We start from the raw sequence: 15584 nt of genomic DNA on the forward strand, positions 1-15584 counted from the left end.
GTTATCTAATCACCTGTCGCACTGTTTATAAGTAGCAGCCAGGAGGAGAAACAGGGTTGGGGCTGGAGCCAGAGCGCGAGCGAAAATGAAAGAGAAAAATACAATTGCTGGGAAGCAACTGAGAGACTTATTGAAAAATAAAACAATATTTTAACCCTGAAACAGGCTCTCATGTCGGTGCTTGGTTGTCTGAAGAACCCCCAGGGGGGAAAGTACTACACTAACCAATAATAAATAAATGACTTATTACCCTTAATGCAACTTCTTGAACAAGTGCGGTAGAAAAAGGATGGATGGATTGAAACGCATGAGCATGTTTTATATTTTGAACGTTATTTTTAACACTGTGATTACAAGTGGAATTATTCATTACTTATTGTGTTAAAGCAGTGTCAGTTTAGATTTATCAGAGAGCCAGATGCAGTCATCAAAAGAGCCACATCTGGCTCTAGAGCCATAGGTTCCCTACCTCTGCTCTGAATGCTTGATAAATGTTTAATGCCATCATGTGGACAGTGTGAGTAAATCAGATTAATGGCACTTGAAAGCATGTTGCGGCTTTAGCACAGCATTCACAGTTTTTATAGTTTTTTACACGGCCAAACTCAGAGTGACCTGTATGGTTGTCGACCAAGTATGCCTTGCATGTAGAAGCCGCATATGTTTGTAAGGAGAAAAAGCAGATGTGACGACAGGTTGTAGGGGGCGCTAATGGCAGTACCTTTAAGGCACGCATCCAATATGGTTTTCCGGGTGGAAATCGGGAGAAGTTTGTGAGAATGGGGTTATGTTTTGGTTAAGGGGAGGTGACGGCAAACAGACACCAGAGGGCCAGTAATGTTCAATAATCTATTATATATAAAGTCAATATACCGTATATAATAAGAGGGCAGCACGGTGGAAGATGGGTTAGTGCATCTGTTTTACAATACGAAGGTCTTGAGTAGTCCTGGGTTCAATCTCGGGATCTTTCTGTGTGGAGTTTGCATGTTCTCCCCGTGACTGCGTGGGTTCCCTCCGGGTACTCCGGCTTCCTCCCACTTCCAAAGACATGCACCTGGGGATAGGTTGATTGGCAACACTAAATGGTCCCTAGTGTGTGAATGTTGTCTGTCTATCTGTGTTGGCCCTGCGATGAGGTGGCGACTTGTCCAGGGTGTACACCGCCTTCCGCCTGATTGTAGCTGGGCTAGGCTCCAGCGCCGCCCGCGCCACCAAAAGGAATAAGCGGTAGGAAATGGATGGATGATATTACACATTTTCAGTGGGAGACAGGTCTAAACTACAAGCAAGCCAGTCTAGTACCCGCACTCTTTTACTATCAAGCCACGCTGTTGTAACGTGTGGCTTGGCATTATCTTGCTGTAATAAGCAGGGGCGTCCATAATAACATTGCTTGGATGACAACATATGTTGCTCCAAAACCTGTATGTACCTTTCAGCATTAATGGTGCCTTCACAGATGTGTAAGTTACCCATGCCTTGGGCACTAACACACCCCCATACCATCACACATGCTGCCTTTTGAACCGTCTTCCGCCCAATTGTAGCTAGGATAAGCACCAGCACCCCACGCAACCTCAAATCAATCATCAATCAATCAATGTTTATTTATATAGCCCCAAATCACAAATGTCTCAAAGGACTGCACAAATCATTACGACTACAACATCCTCGGAAGAACCCACAAAAGGGCAAGGAAAACTCACACCCAGTGGGCAGGGAGAATTCACACCCAGTGGGACGCCAGTGACAATGCTGACTATGAGAAACCTTGGAGAGGACCTCAGATGTGGGCAACCCCCCCCCCCCCTCTAGGGGACCGAAAGCAATGGATGTCGAGCGGGTCTAACATGATACTGTGAAAGTTCAATCCATAGTGGCTCCAACACAGCCGCGAGAGTCCCGTCCACAGGAAACCATCTCAAGCGGATCAGCAGCGTAGAGATGTCCCCAACCGATACAGGCGAGCGGTCCATCCTGGGTCCCGACGAGCGGTCCATCCTGGGTCTCGACTCTGGACAGCCAGTACTTCATCCATGGTCATCGGACCGGACCCCCTCCACAAGGGAGGGGGGGACATAGGAGAAAGAAAAGAAGCGGCAGATCAACTGGTCTAAAAATGAGGTCTATTTAAAGGCTAGAGTATACAAATGAGTTTTAAGGTGAGACATTCCAGAGTACTGGAGCCCGAACGGAAAGCGCTCTATAGCCCGCAGACTTTTTTTGAGCTCTAGGAATCACTAATAAGCCGGAGTCTTTTGAACGCAGATTTCTTGCCGGGACATACGGTACAAGAATGGAGATAAGCGGTAGAAAATTGATGGCTATATAATAAGAATAATAAACAATACTAACTAATAAACTAAGGAAATGGAGTGTGACAAAACTCAAGAGTGTGTATGGTGTAAGACTATGTGTAGAATTTAACTGAAGTGTGTGTTACCAACGTGTTGAACGAGATACGAGGAACGAGGCAGTCCATGGGGTAGGCAGGTGAACCGGGGCGAGAGAGAGGCATCAGAGTCCAGGGGCGAGCGAGGAGTCGAGGAACGAGGAAGGCAGTCGAAGAAAACACTGCTGGAGAAGACAAGGGACAAATCAAGCCACGGAGAGGAAACAAAGATACAGCAAACAGCTTGTCGCTTACGGTACTCCATGGAAAAAACTAAGTTCCCGCGCCGATCCTTGGGTCCACTGGTCCTTAATTAAGCATGCCCTCATCAGTCCCAGGTGTCCAGGTTGTCTGATTGTCTGCAGGCTTGTAGCTGCGTGGGCGTGCTGCTCTCAGTGTCCGAACGCGCTGTCCGCAGATCCTCTGGTTGCTCCCGCAGAGGAGGGAGACTCAGACTGCGCATGCACCGTAACAAATGGTTGCCCCAGGAGATTTTCGGGAGGGGCACTGAAATTCGGGAGTCTCCTGGGAAAATGGGGAGGGTTGACAAGTATGAGTATTAGCGGTGAATGTGATGATACGGCAGCACTGCCGCCTTATAATGTTGATTTGATATTGCCTCAAGGGCCAAATGTGTTTTAGTTCTTCCTCTGTGTGTGTTTAGTATTTCCTGTTTTTAGTTCCTGTCAGCGCTCTTATTTTGTCTGTTTCCTGTTTTTTTCCCCTGTGTGCTGTTTTCCCCTCAGCTGCGGCTGATTGGCACCTGGCCACACCTGGTGTCAATCAGCCCGCTTCTGTTTGAGTCTGTTTTTGTCCTCCAGTCAGTTGCTGGATTATTGTCATGTCGATGTCGCTCTTGTCGTTGCTACCCGTTGTGTCGTGTCGTATGATATCGTGTCAATGCAGCGTTGCGGCAAGCTATATTTGATAGTGGTTTGTAGCTTATTGTCTTTTTTTCCCTACTTCCAAGTTTTCATATTGTAAGTATAAGTTTCTTGCTTAATACCTGCTAGCTTCCACGCTAGGCCTTTTTGTTTGTTATCCACCCACGTGCGCGCTTTTTGTTGGTACCCTTTTGTTTGTTCTTGTTCTCCTGCTAGCTCCCACGCTGGGCTCGTTGTCTTGTAGCTCCCATGCTAGCTCTTTTAGTTTGTTGTCCGCCTTGTGTGCACTTTTTGTTAGTACCCTTTTGTTTGTTCTTGTTCTAGTATTTTAATGAAATCATGTTTACCTGCAAAATGCCTGCCTCCTTCTCTGCATCTTGGGGTTGGTCACCAACTATCTCCGACAGATTGTCACTTCATTACAAACATGGCACTTTGTCTTCTGCAGCCCTAATCCACTTTCTCTGTCGCTCCAACATGTGTGCTGATAATCCTCGTGCAGGCTGAGATGTAAGTCATGTGTGCTGTTTTCCCCTCAGCTGCGGCTGATTGGCACCTGGCCACACCTGGTGTCCTCCAGTCAGTTGCTGGATTATTGTCATGTCGATGTCGCTCTTGTCGTTGCTACCCGTCGTGTCGTGTCGTATGATATCGTGACAATGCAGCGTTGCGGTAAGCTATATTTGATAGTGGTTTGTAGCTTATTGTCTTTTGTTCCCTACTTCCAAGTTTTCATATTGTAAGTATAAGTTTCTTGCTTAATACCTGCTAGCTTCCACGCTAGGCCTTTTTGTTTGTTATCCACCCATGTGCGCGCTTTTTGTTAGTACCCTTTTGTTTGTTCTTGTTCTCCTGCTAGCTTCCACGCTGGGCTCGTTGTCTTCTAGCTCCCATGCTAGCTCTTTTAGTTTGTTGTCCGCCTCGTGCGCGCTTTTTGTTAGTACCCTTTTGTTTGTTCTTGTTCTAGTATTTTAATGAAATCATGTTTACCTGCAAAATGCCTGCCTCCTTCTCTGCATCTTGGGGTTGGTCACCAACTATCTCTGACAGACTGTCACTTCATTACAAACATGGCACCTTGTCTTCTGCAGCCCTAATCCACTTTCCCTGTCGCTCCAACATGTGTGCAGATAATCCTCGTGCAGGCTGAGATGTAAGTCATGTAACGTCTTCACAGTAAACAAAGCCCTCGGCGGTCTGCACACTCGCGGACATCTGGCCCCGGGATTATTTGGCACTGAGACCATGTCATGCCGGCCACAAGAAGACGTGGCAGAAGATCTAAACGGCGCTTGGTGACTTCACTTCCTGTCATTGTTGTCGCCACCACACATCTGGCTGAGCGCTAACACGCCCTGACAACAAGATCATCAACATGAAAACATTACATCGCTCCAAAATGCTGACGGTGGCGGTTGGGCGACGCCCCTTTTCAGCACCCTTTAAAAATGTATTTCCCCCTCATCCTTGTGGCGCCACTTGTGATGTGGTCCTTAAACTAAGTAACACCACAGGGAACACTTGGATCACCAAGTACCATCATAATGACCACCATTAAAATACAGTAGCCTAGTAGGCCTAAATAATAATTAAAAACAAGGCAGAGGTTATATTTAACAAGAATTTTGAATATTTTCGGCCACACAATGCATATATGTGTGTGTGTGTATATATATATGTATATGTGTACGTGTATGTGTGTGTGTGTGTATATATATATGTATATATGTGTGTGTGTGTGTGTGTGTGTGTGTGTATATATATATGTATATATATATATATATATACATATACATATATATATATATATACACACACACACACACACACACACATATATGCATTGTGTGGCCGAAAATATTCAAAATTCTTGTTAAATATAACAAATATGTGTGTATATATATATGTATATATATATATATATATATATATATATACATATACATACATATATACACACACACACACATATATATATATATACACACTCACATATATATATATATGTGTGTGTGTGTATATATGTATGTATATATATATGTGTATATGTGTGTATATATGTATATATATGTATATGTGTGTATGTATGTATATATATATGTGTGTATATATGTATATATATGTGTATATGTGTGTATATATGTATATATATTTGTATATGTGTGTATATATGTATATATATATGTATATGTGTGTATATATGTATATATATGTATATGTGTGTATATATGTATATATATGTGTATATATGTATATATATATGTGTATATGTGTGTATATATGTATATATATTTGTATATGTGTGTATATATTTATATATATACATGTGTGTATATATGTATATATATTTGTATATGTGTGTATATATGTATATATATATGTATATGTGTGTATATATGTATATATATATACATATATGTGTGTATATATGTATATATATATACCTATATGTGTGTATATATGTATATATATACATATATGTGTATATATGTATATATATATGTATGGATATATATATATATATATATATATATATATATATATACATATATGTGTGTATATATGTATGTATATATATGTGTATGTATGTATATATATATACACAAGTATATATATATGTGTATATATGTATGTATATATATGTGTATATATGTATATATGTGTATATATATATATATATATATGTATATGTATGTATATATATATATGTGTGTGTGTGCGCACACACACACAGACTTGTCCAGGGTGTACACCGCCTTCTGCCCGAATGCAGCTGAGATAAGCGACCTCAAGCGACCTCAAGCGGTAGAAAATGGATGGATATATATATATATATATATATATATATATATATATACATACATATATAATATACATATATAATATACACACACACACACACATTCTAGCCTTCGTCCAAGCTATCTGGTGAGTTTTTGTATTTTTCTAAATTCCGTTTCTTCCTCATAGATTAAGTGATTTTTTGTTTATCTTTATTAAGTATTAAGTTATAGCCTTTTTTGTTCTTCCTCCTGTGCTTTGTGTTATTTTTTTATAGTAGCTACGACTTTAATAATAGATCGTCCTTTTGGTAGTTTTTTCCTCCTATTTTTTGGAGTGATTTTTGGTTTATCTTTTTCCGGAATTATTTCCGCGGACTTTGTTGTTAATCATTAAGTGCGTAATAGTCTGGCTCCGGAGGTTAAAAAGTGGTTTCAAAATAAAAGCTTTATTAGACGCTCATCTCTTCATCTCAGTCCACTCCTTATTCCAAGTCCTGACATGTATTTATATTTCTTAATTGATTTTGGCCAAAGGGGGCACATTTCAATTTCTTACACACACTTGTTATTTCATATGTTGGTCAGAGGGGGAGAACTTCAAATTTTTACACACACTTGTTATTTCATATGTTGGCCAGAGGAGAATCACTTTAAAAACCGACACACAGTCAATTTGAAAAATCCCTCCTTTTTTGGGACCACCCTAATTTTAATATATTTCACCACTAGGGGGTGCAAATGAGACATTCTCTATTAGATGCAATGGTTTTCCGTATTGGGACCATGATTTATGTCCTCACTTGTTCACCAGTCCTCATATGGAAGCTACTTTTCCTTGTTGATGTCTCAAGAAGGGTAGAAATATAAGAACACACACACACACACACACACACACACACACACACACACACACACACACACACACACACACACACACACACACACACACACACACACACACACCCCGATATGGGAAAATGCAATTTCAGGCTTCATCGACAAGAACACTTGTCTGTAGTTCACTCTCTCCCTTGTGTGTGTGTGCGTGTGTGTGTGTGTGTGTGTGTGGGTGTGTGTGTGTTGGGGAGATTTCCGCTGACTTTGCACCATTTTGTGCCATGATGTCATCTCCTATTAGAAACATTGAATTAGTGATATGCATCATCATCAACACATTGTCATAACATTAATGGAGTGAAAAAAAAAAAGTCTTGTTTCCTGCCAAGAACTAGATCTTCTCATTATGGAAAATGTATGAAGCACAGTGTGTAAAGTATATTCTATTAAATACTTTTTTTTCCTGTCTGTTAAATAAAAAAATAAGATAGTCCAAGTGAGATTTTAGCTTCAATGGCGACCTGTGTGAGACCCCTTCATTTTACAATCTTACTAAATGTATGTATGTATATGTATGTGTTTCTGGGTGTTGTTGATAAATGGCTTTGGCTTTGCATTGTCAGTGTTAGTTTGTGACGAACCCCAAGATGCAGAGAAGGAGGCGGGCATTGAGTACGAAAACATGATTTAATACGAAGGTCCTGAGTAGTCTGGGGTTCAATCCGGGATTTTTCTGTGTGGAGTTTGCATGTTCTCCCCGTGACTGCGTGGGTTCCCTCCGGGTACTCCGGCTTCCTCCCACTTCCAAAGACATGCACCTGGGGATAGGTTGATTGGCAACACTAAAAAAAAAACTTGGCCCTAGTGTGTGAGTGTGAATGTTGTCTGTCTATCTGTGTTGGCCCTGCGATGAGGTGGCCACTTGTCCAGGGTGTACCCCGCCTTCTGCCCGATTGTAGCTGAGATAGGCACCAGCGCCCCCCGGGACCCCAAAGGGAATAAGCGGTAAAAAATGGATGGATGGACTAAGACAAAAAACGAACAAAAGGGTACAAACAAAAAGTACGCACGGGGCGGATAACAAACTAAAAGAGCTAGCATGGGAGCTAGAAGATAACGAGCCTAGCGTGGAAGCTGGCAGGAGAACAAAAACAAATAAAAGGGTACTAACAAAAACGGTGTATGAGGTGGATAACAAACTTGACTATGAACAAACAAAACTGGAACCAGAGAACAAAAGACAGTAAGCTACAAACAGCTACCGAGGATAGCTTACCGCAACGCTGCATTGACACGACACGACACGACACGACAGGTAGCAACTACAATATTCCAGCCCAGACTGGATGGGAAGGCAGGTTCAAATAGCATCTGGCTGATTGACACCAGGTGTGGCCAGGTGCCAATCAGCCACAGCTGAGGGAACACAGCACTCAGGGAGGAAACACAGGAAACAGACAAAATAAGAGCGCTGACAGGAAATACTACAAAAACAGAGGAAACAAAGACAAATGCAGAGGAAAAAACTAAAACATAACCAAACTATCAGGGACGAACCTGACATGCATAGTAGAGCTTGAACATGCACTTCCAGATGTAGCGACCAACTGTAGTTACTGGCCACATCCTGAGCACATGTGGTGATATCCTTTACACACTGATGTCACTTTTTGATGCAGTAACGCCTGAGGGATCAAAGGTCCGTGACAAAATCGCTTACGTGCAGTGAATTCTCCAAACACGACGAGTTGGGTTTATACCAAAAAGTTCTATTTTGGTTTCATCTGACCACATGACATTCTCCCCATCCTCTGCTGTATCATCCATGTATCCATTTTGGTATCAACTCAACTGGTCGTGTTTAGAGGAAGAAGAATACTGAGTTGCATCCCAAGAACACCATACCTACTGTGAAGCATGGGGGTGGAAACATCATGCTTTGGGGCTGTTTTTCTGCTAAGGGGACAGGACGATTGATCCGTGTTAAGGAAAGAATGAATGGGGCCATGTATCGTGAGATTTGGAGCCAAAACCTCCTTCCATCAGTGAGAGCTTTGAATGCTTGACCAAATACTTATTTTCCACCATAATTTACATATACATTCTTTAAAATTCCTACAATGTGAATTCCTGGATTTCTCACGATACATGGCCCCATTCATTCTTTCCTTAACACGGATCAATCGTCCTGTCCCCTTAGCAGAAAAACAGCCCCAAAGCATGATGTTTCCACCCCCATGCTTCACAGTAGGTATGGTGTTCTTGGGATGCAACTCAGTATTCTTCTTCCTCCAAACACGACCAGTTGAGTTGATACCAAAATGGATACATGGATGATACAGCAGAGGATTGGGAGAATGTCATGTGGTCAGATGAAACCAAAATAGAACTTTTTTGGTATAAACTCAACTGGTGGTGTTTGGAGGAAGAAGAATACTGAGTTGCATCCCAAGAACACCATACCTACTGTGAGGCATGGGGGTGGAAACATCATGCTTTGGGGCTGTTTTTCTGCTAAGGGGACAGGACGATTGATCCGTGTTAAGGAATGAATGAATGGGGCCATGTATCGTGAGATTTGGAGCCAAAACCTCCTTCCATCAGTGAGAGCTTTGAATGGTTGACCAAATACTTATTTTACAAATAAATTCTTTAAAATTCCCACAATGTGAATTCCTGGATTTGTTCTTCACATTCTGTCTCTCACAGTTGAAGTGTACCTATGATGAAAATGACAGACCTCTGTCATCATTTGAAGTGGGAGAACTTGCACAATCGCTGGCCGACTTAATACTTTTTTGCCCCACTGTACTTTGAGACAAGAGCTATAGTGATGCATGCTTGCTTATGGTTTGAATTTTTTATCCAACATTTGCGAGAAGGACTTTTTACTGTCAGTATCGGCTGCTGAGTTGAATTTCTTAATGTTTTCAATGAAAAAATGTGCCTCGGCTTAGAAATGGTTGAAAAACACTGTTGCATACAGGATGGCGGCGCTATTCCAATGGATTAAAAAGTGTGTGTGTGTGTGTGTGTGTGTGTGTGTGTGTGTGTGTGCCTCCCAGTGGAGAAAGAACTGTAGGAGGCAGCAGAAAGTCTTTGACCCACTTTATGCTCGACACATGCATATGCACCAAAAATTAACCACAAGTGAGAATTGTTATCATTCCCTGGCTTTTATGAACAAAAACAGAAGGCTCAGCCCTAAAGAACTTTCTTCCAGCTGCTAGCTCCCTCCCTCCTTCTTACTCCTTCCTTCCCTTTTTGTGGCCAACACAAATGTCCACCGTGATCCGACACAGGCCCGGCCGTTCTAATCATTTCTCAAGGCCGCGATGTAATAACGTCTTAATATTTTTCGTGCGCGGTGAAAAGAGGAGCAGCCTTGACTGAACCTTCTCCCCCCCACCCGTTCTTCAGCCTTCTGTCGCCTCCTGTGGGAGGTGGGCCTTCACGCTCCCTGCCTTCGAAAGGTAAACAACGGAGATGCTTTCACAAAAAAAAAAAAAAAAAAAGAAGCTGCAAGCAGGGTCAGGAGGAAGAGGAGGGATGAGACGCTTGCTTTAAAAGTGATATTCGCACAATCAATCAATCAATCAATCAATGTTTATTTATATAGCCCTAAATCACAAATGTCTCAAAGGACTGCACAAATCATTACGACTACAACATCCTCGGAAGAACCCACAAAAGGGCAAGGAAAACTCACACCCAGTGGGACGCCAGTGACAATGCTGACTATGAGAAACCTTGGAGAGGACCTCAAATGTGGGCAACACCCCCCTCTAGGGGACCGAAAGCAATGGATGTCGAGCGGGTCTAACATGATACTGTGAAAGTTCAATCCATAGTGGCTCCAACACAGCCGCGAGAGTTCAGTTCAAAGCGGATCCAAGACAGCAGCGAGAGTCCCGTCCACAGGAAACCCTCCCAAGCGGAGGTGGATCAGCAGAGTAGAGATGTCCCCAACCGACACACAGGCGAGCGGTCCATCCTGGGTCCCGACTCTGGACAGCCAGTACTTCATCCATGGTCATCGGACCGGACCCCCTCCCTTTCGGTGAGAAAATTGTGGTAATAAGTTGCCTTTTACCCTAGACATCAGCGGAGCTTCCGTCCTGCTGCAGCTGCCGCGACTTCCCTCAAAGACTCTGGCGTCAACACACCCGTGGCCACACCCCTCCGCCTTTCAGGTACTATTTAATCTTACTAAAACACTAGCAACACAATAAGCAGATAAGGGATTTTCAAGAATTATCCTAGTAAATGTGTCTAATAACATCTGAATCGCTCCCACTGCAATCGCCTTTTTTTTAAAACTTTTTTTCTTTCTAGTCCTTCACTCTAAATTTCCTCATCCACGAATCTTTCAACCTCGCTCAAATTAATGGGGGAATCGTCGTTTCCTCGGTCCGAATCGCTCTCGCTGCTGGTGGCCATGATTATAAACAATGTTCAGATGTGAGGAGCCCTACAACCAGTGACGTCACGCGCACATCGTCTGCTACTTCCGGTACAGGCAAGGCTTTTTTATTAGCGACCAAAAGTTGCAAACTTTATCGTGGATGTTCTCTACTAAATCCTTCCAGCAAAATGATGGCAATATCGCGAAATGATCAAGTATGACACAGAATGGACCTGCTATCCCCGTTTAAATAAGAACATCTCATTTCAGTATGTGTTGTACTTGTATAGCGCTTTTCTACCTTCAAGGTACTCAAAGCGCTTTGACACTACTTCCACATTCACACACACATTCACACACTGATGGAGGGAGCTGCCATGCAAGGCGCTAACCAGCACCCATCAGGAGCAAGGGTGAAGTGTCTTGCTCAGGACGCAACGGATGTGACGTGGTTGGTACTAGGTGGGGATTGAACCAGGGACCCTCGGGTTGCGCACTGCTACTCTCCCACTGCGCCACACCACCCAATACTGCCATCTACTGTGCATGCATATGGTTAGAAAAATAGGAATGGACAATTCAACCCAAAAGGGTGGAGTGCCATCTCCGGGTTGGGGAGGAGACCCTGCCCCAAGTGGAGGAGTTCAAGTACCTAGGAGTCTTGTTCACGAGTGAGGGAAGAGTGGATCGTGAGATCGACAGGCGGATCGGTGCGGCGTCTTCAGTAATGCGGACGTTGTACCGATCCGTTGTGGTGAAGAAGGAGCTGAGCCGGAAGGCAAAGCTCTCAATTTACCGGTCGATCTACGTTCCCATCCTCACCTATGGTCATGAGCTTTGGGTCATGACCGAAAGGATAAGATCACGGGTACAAGCGGCCCAAATGAGTTTCCTCCGCCGGGTGGCGGGGCTCTCCCTTAGAGATAGGGTGAGAAGCTCTGCCATCCGGGAGGAACTCAAAGTAAAGCCGCTGCTCCTCCACATCGAGAGGAGCCAGATGAGGTGGTTCGGGCATCTGGTCAGGATGCCACCCGAACGCCTCCCTAGGGAGGTGTTTAGGGCACGTCCAGCTGGTAGGAGGCCACGGGGAAGACCCAGGACACGTTGGAAAGACTATGTCTCCCGGCTGGCCTGGGAACGCCTCGGGATCCCCCGGGAAGAGCTAGACGAAGTGGCTAGAGATAGGGAAGTCTGGGCTTCCCTGCTTAGGCTGCTGCCCCCGCGACCCGACCTCAGATAAGCGGAAGATGATGGATGGATGGATGGATGGATGGCAATTCAACCCTTAACTCAACCAGGAGTAGATGAGTGTTGTGTGTGTGTGTAAATGTGTAAATAAATGAACACTGAAATTCAAGTATTTATTTTCTATATATATATATATACGTATAGGGACGGCGTGGCGCAGTGGGAGAGTGGCCGTGTGCAACCCGGGGGGCCCTGGTTCAAATCCCACCTAGTACCAACCTTGTCATGTCCGTTGTGTCCTGAGCAAGACACTTCACCCTTGCTCCTGATGGGTGCTGGTTGGCGCCTTGCATGGCAGCTCCCTCCATCAGTGTGTGAATGTGTGTGTGAATGGGTAAATGTGGAAGTAGTGTCAAAGCGCTTTGAGTACCTTGAAGGTAGAAAAGCGCTATACAAGTACAACCCATTTATTATTTATTTATTATATATATATATACATATATGTGTATATATATATATATATATATATAAATAAATAGTAATAAAATATATATAGCTAGAATTCACTGAAAATCAAGTATTTCCCCCACCTCCCGAAATCGGAGGTCTCAAGGTAGGCAAGTATGGTGACCACTAAACATGACCGCTGCAAAGTGGGAAAATAAAGGTGTGAGCGTTATCTACTGTATCTACTGTACTTCCCTGACACGGCGAGCCGCTTTATTATCTCATAAGCTCCTGCGGGCTTTCCTTAATAAAGATGAACACGGGAAGAATCAGTCCTATACACCCCAAGTGCTACGGAGGTCGGGGGTCACGTGCGGCGCATGTCGAGCAGCCGGGCGGCGTGTTGAAAAGTATTAGGGCGCCTGTGAATAAACGGGAGGATGAAAGCGGAGGCTGGTGGCGAGCTGCTAATGAGCAGAACAGCGCTGGGAAATAATCACTTCCTCACCGAGAGAGTTCGTTACCGGCAAGGAGAGAGAAAGTGAGATGTTGTTTAGATCAATCTGGACAGTGACGAGATGAAGCCCCCCCCCCCCCCCCCCCCTCATGCCCCACTTCTCATCTTCCCACAGCTTGTGGACGAAAAATTCCATATATTGGATGAGCTGCAATCTGAAAGGGTATCGAGTGTTTCATGCTCCACTGCACCCTTCTTATGGAAACATGCAAATAAAGCTCCCCTGCAGGCCATGTGCGGCTCTACTTCCTGCACACAAGCCCCTGCTGATCAGGAAGCGAGCTACAGTGAAGCAGGTGAGGACCTGGCCAGGGGGAGCAATGGAAGCTTTACAGGACTGCTTCAGAACCACAGACTGGGACATGTTCAAGGAAGCCGCCACCCATAATCATAACTAGGGGTGGGCAAATTTATGCATTAATTATGAGTTAACTCATCAATCTATTAACGCCGACAATTATTTTATCGCGTATTTGCGTATGTTGTTTACATGCTTTTATTTTGTGAACGCCTTTTCTTAACAAGATGGCGTCGAGGGGCTCTTGGTAAAGATGGAACATTTGGCAAAAATACCGGACAATTCTGCAAATGTCCTGGCTGGCTTACAGCGTGGTCACTCCGGGATCACTTACGACCGCCAGACAATTCTGAATGTGGATAGATCGGGCCGTTTTGGACTGAATGAGGCGTGCTTGCTAGACCGGCTAGCTAGCATGGGAATACTTTGCCGGCTACATCCAGCGGCCTGTGAAGCAGCGGAGTATATGTGTTGTCTGTCTATTTATGAATAATGCAGACCAGGAGTGTTGGCTGAGTTCTTAACGTTTACTTTCAGAGCGTGCATATCACAACATACAAGATGCCGTCATGGCGACACAACCGCGCATGCTCCTCACTCCTGTTGCATGCTGGGTAGGGTAGTTCTTTTATTCCCTGGCTCATAACATCACAATATAGTACCATGTATATGATGCCTTCAGTTTATCAAAGCACCAAGCAAACAATCGGAAAATTCCCATCATATCAATTCCTAGATATGGTCATAATTATTTTAAGTGCACTACGCAGAATAAACACAACATTATTAATATTGCTACTACGGATAATTTGATCCAAAATTCCCTAAAACAGCCCACTACCTATAATATAGGTTTTTTAAACATAAGATCCCTGATAAAAAAAATGTTTCTGCTGTTACCTCAGAAATTGCCTGTTCAGATGTTATGATTGTGGCTCAGAGATTTGTATGTAGATTATATTTATTTTCCATAACAAACAGGATAACTTAAATACCCTGGCAGTGGCAATAAGCTTAAATGTTTGTATTTACATTTTTTGAGTTGATTTTCATAAAATATGCTATTTAACTGCTACTGTTTAACAAGGACTGATTTAAATTGTGTTTGCACAACAAATGTTTTGGCGCTTTTGTTCATGTGGGAGAATATTCCAATAAAGGTGCACTACACACTACTTTTGAATTCATTATTGGGCTTTGCGTATACAATGCAGTTAATCGCGATTAATTAGAGAAAACGTGCGATTAACTTCGATTAAAATTTGTAATCGTTGCCCAGCCCTAATCATAACACATACGTGTGCAGTAGAGATGCGCGGTTTGCGGTCTCATCCGCGGAGTATCCGCGGGTCGGGCGGGTGACATGACGAAAAAATAAATTTTAATAGATTCGGGCGGGTGGCGGTTGAACCATTTGGAAATATTTGATAAACATGGTTCAGGGATCGGTAACTTTTACCGTTCAAAGAGCCGTTTTGGACCCGTGTCACAAAGCTAAGAAGACAATAGGAAACGTAAACATTCTCAAAAATGTCTGCTGGCAGTCACCCATTTAATAAGTATTAGGGCGTGCTATGAAGCCTTTGCATTTGTCGCCTTCTACAACATGTACGATCTGCTTGCCAGTCCAGGAATATGTTGTGTGTGGCTTCCGCAGACACGCACTAGACTGCAAGGCATACTGGGTGACACAGAGTACACTACTGGTTGTGATATAAACAGTTTTAACACTCTTACTAAAATGCGCCACGCTGTGAAGCCACACCAAACAAGAATGACAAACACATTTCGGGAGAACATCCTCCCAGTAACACAACATGAACACAACAC

At 43.5% G+C, this 15584-nt stretch overlaps 1 long non-coding RNA gene across 2 annotated transcripts; it reads right to left on the bottom strand.

Moving 5' to 3' along the window:
• Positions 1-615: 615 nt before the first annotated feature.
• Positions 616-4505, bottom strand: LOC133558918 (uncharacterized). Of its 2 annotated transcripts, none has more exons than XR_009808061.1 (3): positions 4270-4505; positions 2651-2920; positions 616-2580 (listed from the first exon to the last, which is right to left on the bottom strand). It is a non-coding gene; the product is annotated as an uncharacterized LOC133558918 (long non-coding RNA). The 2 variants fall into 2 exon arrangements; XR_009808060.1 differs by lacking the exon at positions 4270-4505 and adding an exon at positions 3627-3792.
• Positions 4506-15584: the final 11079 nt, after the last annotated feature.

Source organism: Nerophis ophidion, linkage group LG09 (assembly GCF_033978795.1).
Source record: "Nerophis ophidion isolate RoL-2023_Sa linkage group LG09, RoL_Noph_v1.0, whole genome shotgun sequence".
Lineage (NCBI taxonomy): Eukaryota > Metazoa > Chordata > Actinopteri > Syngnathiformes > Syngnathidae > Nerophis > Nerophis ophidion.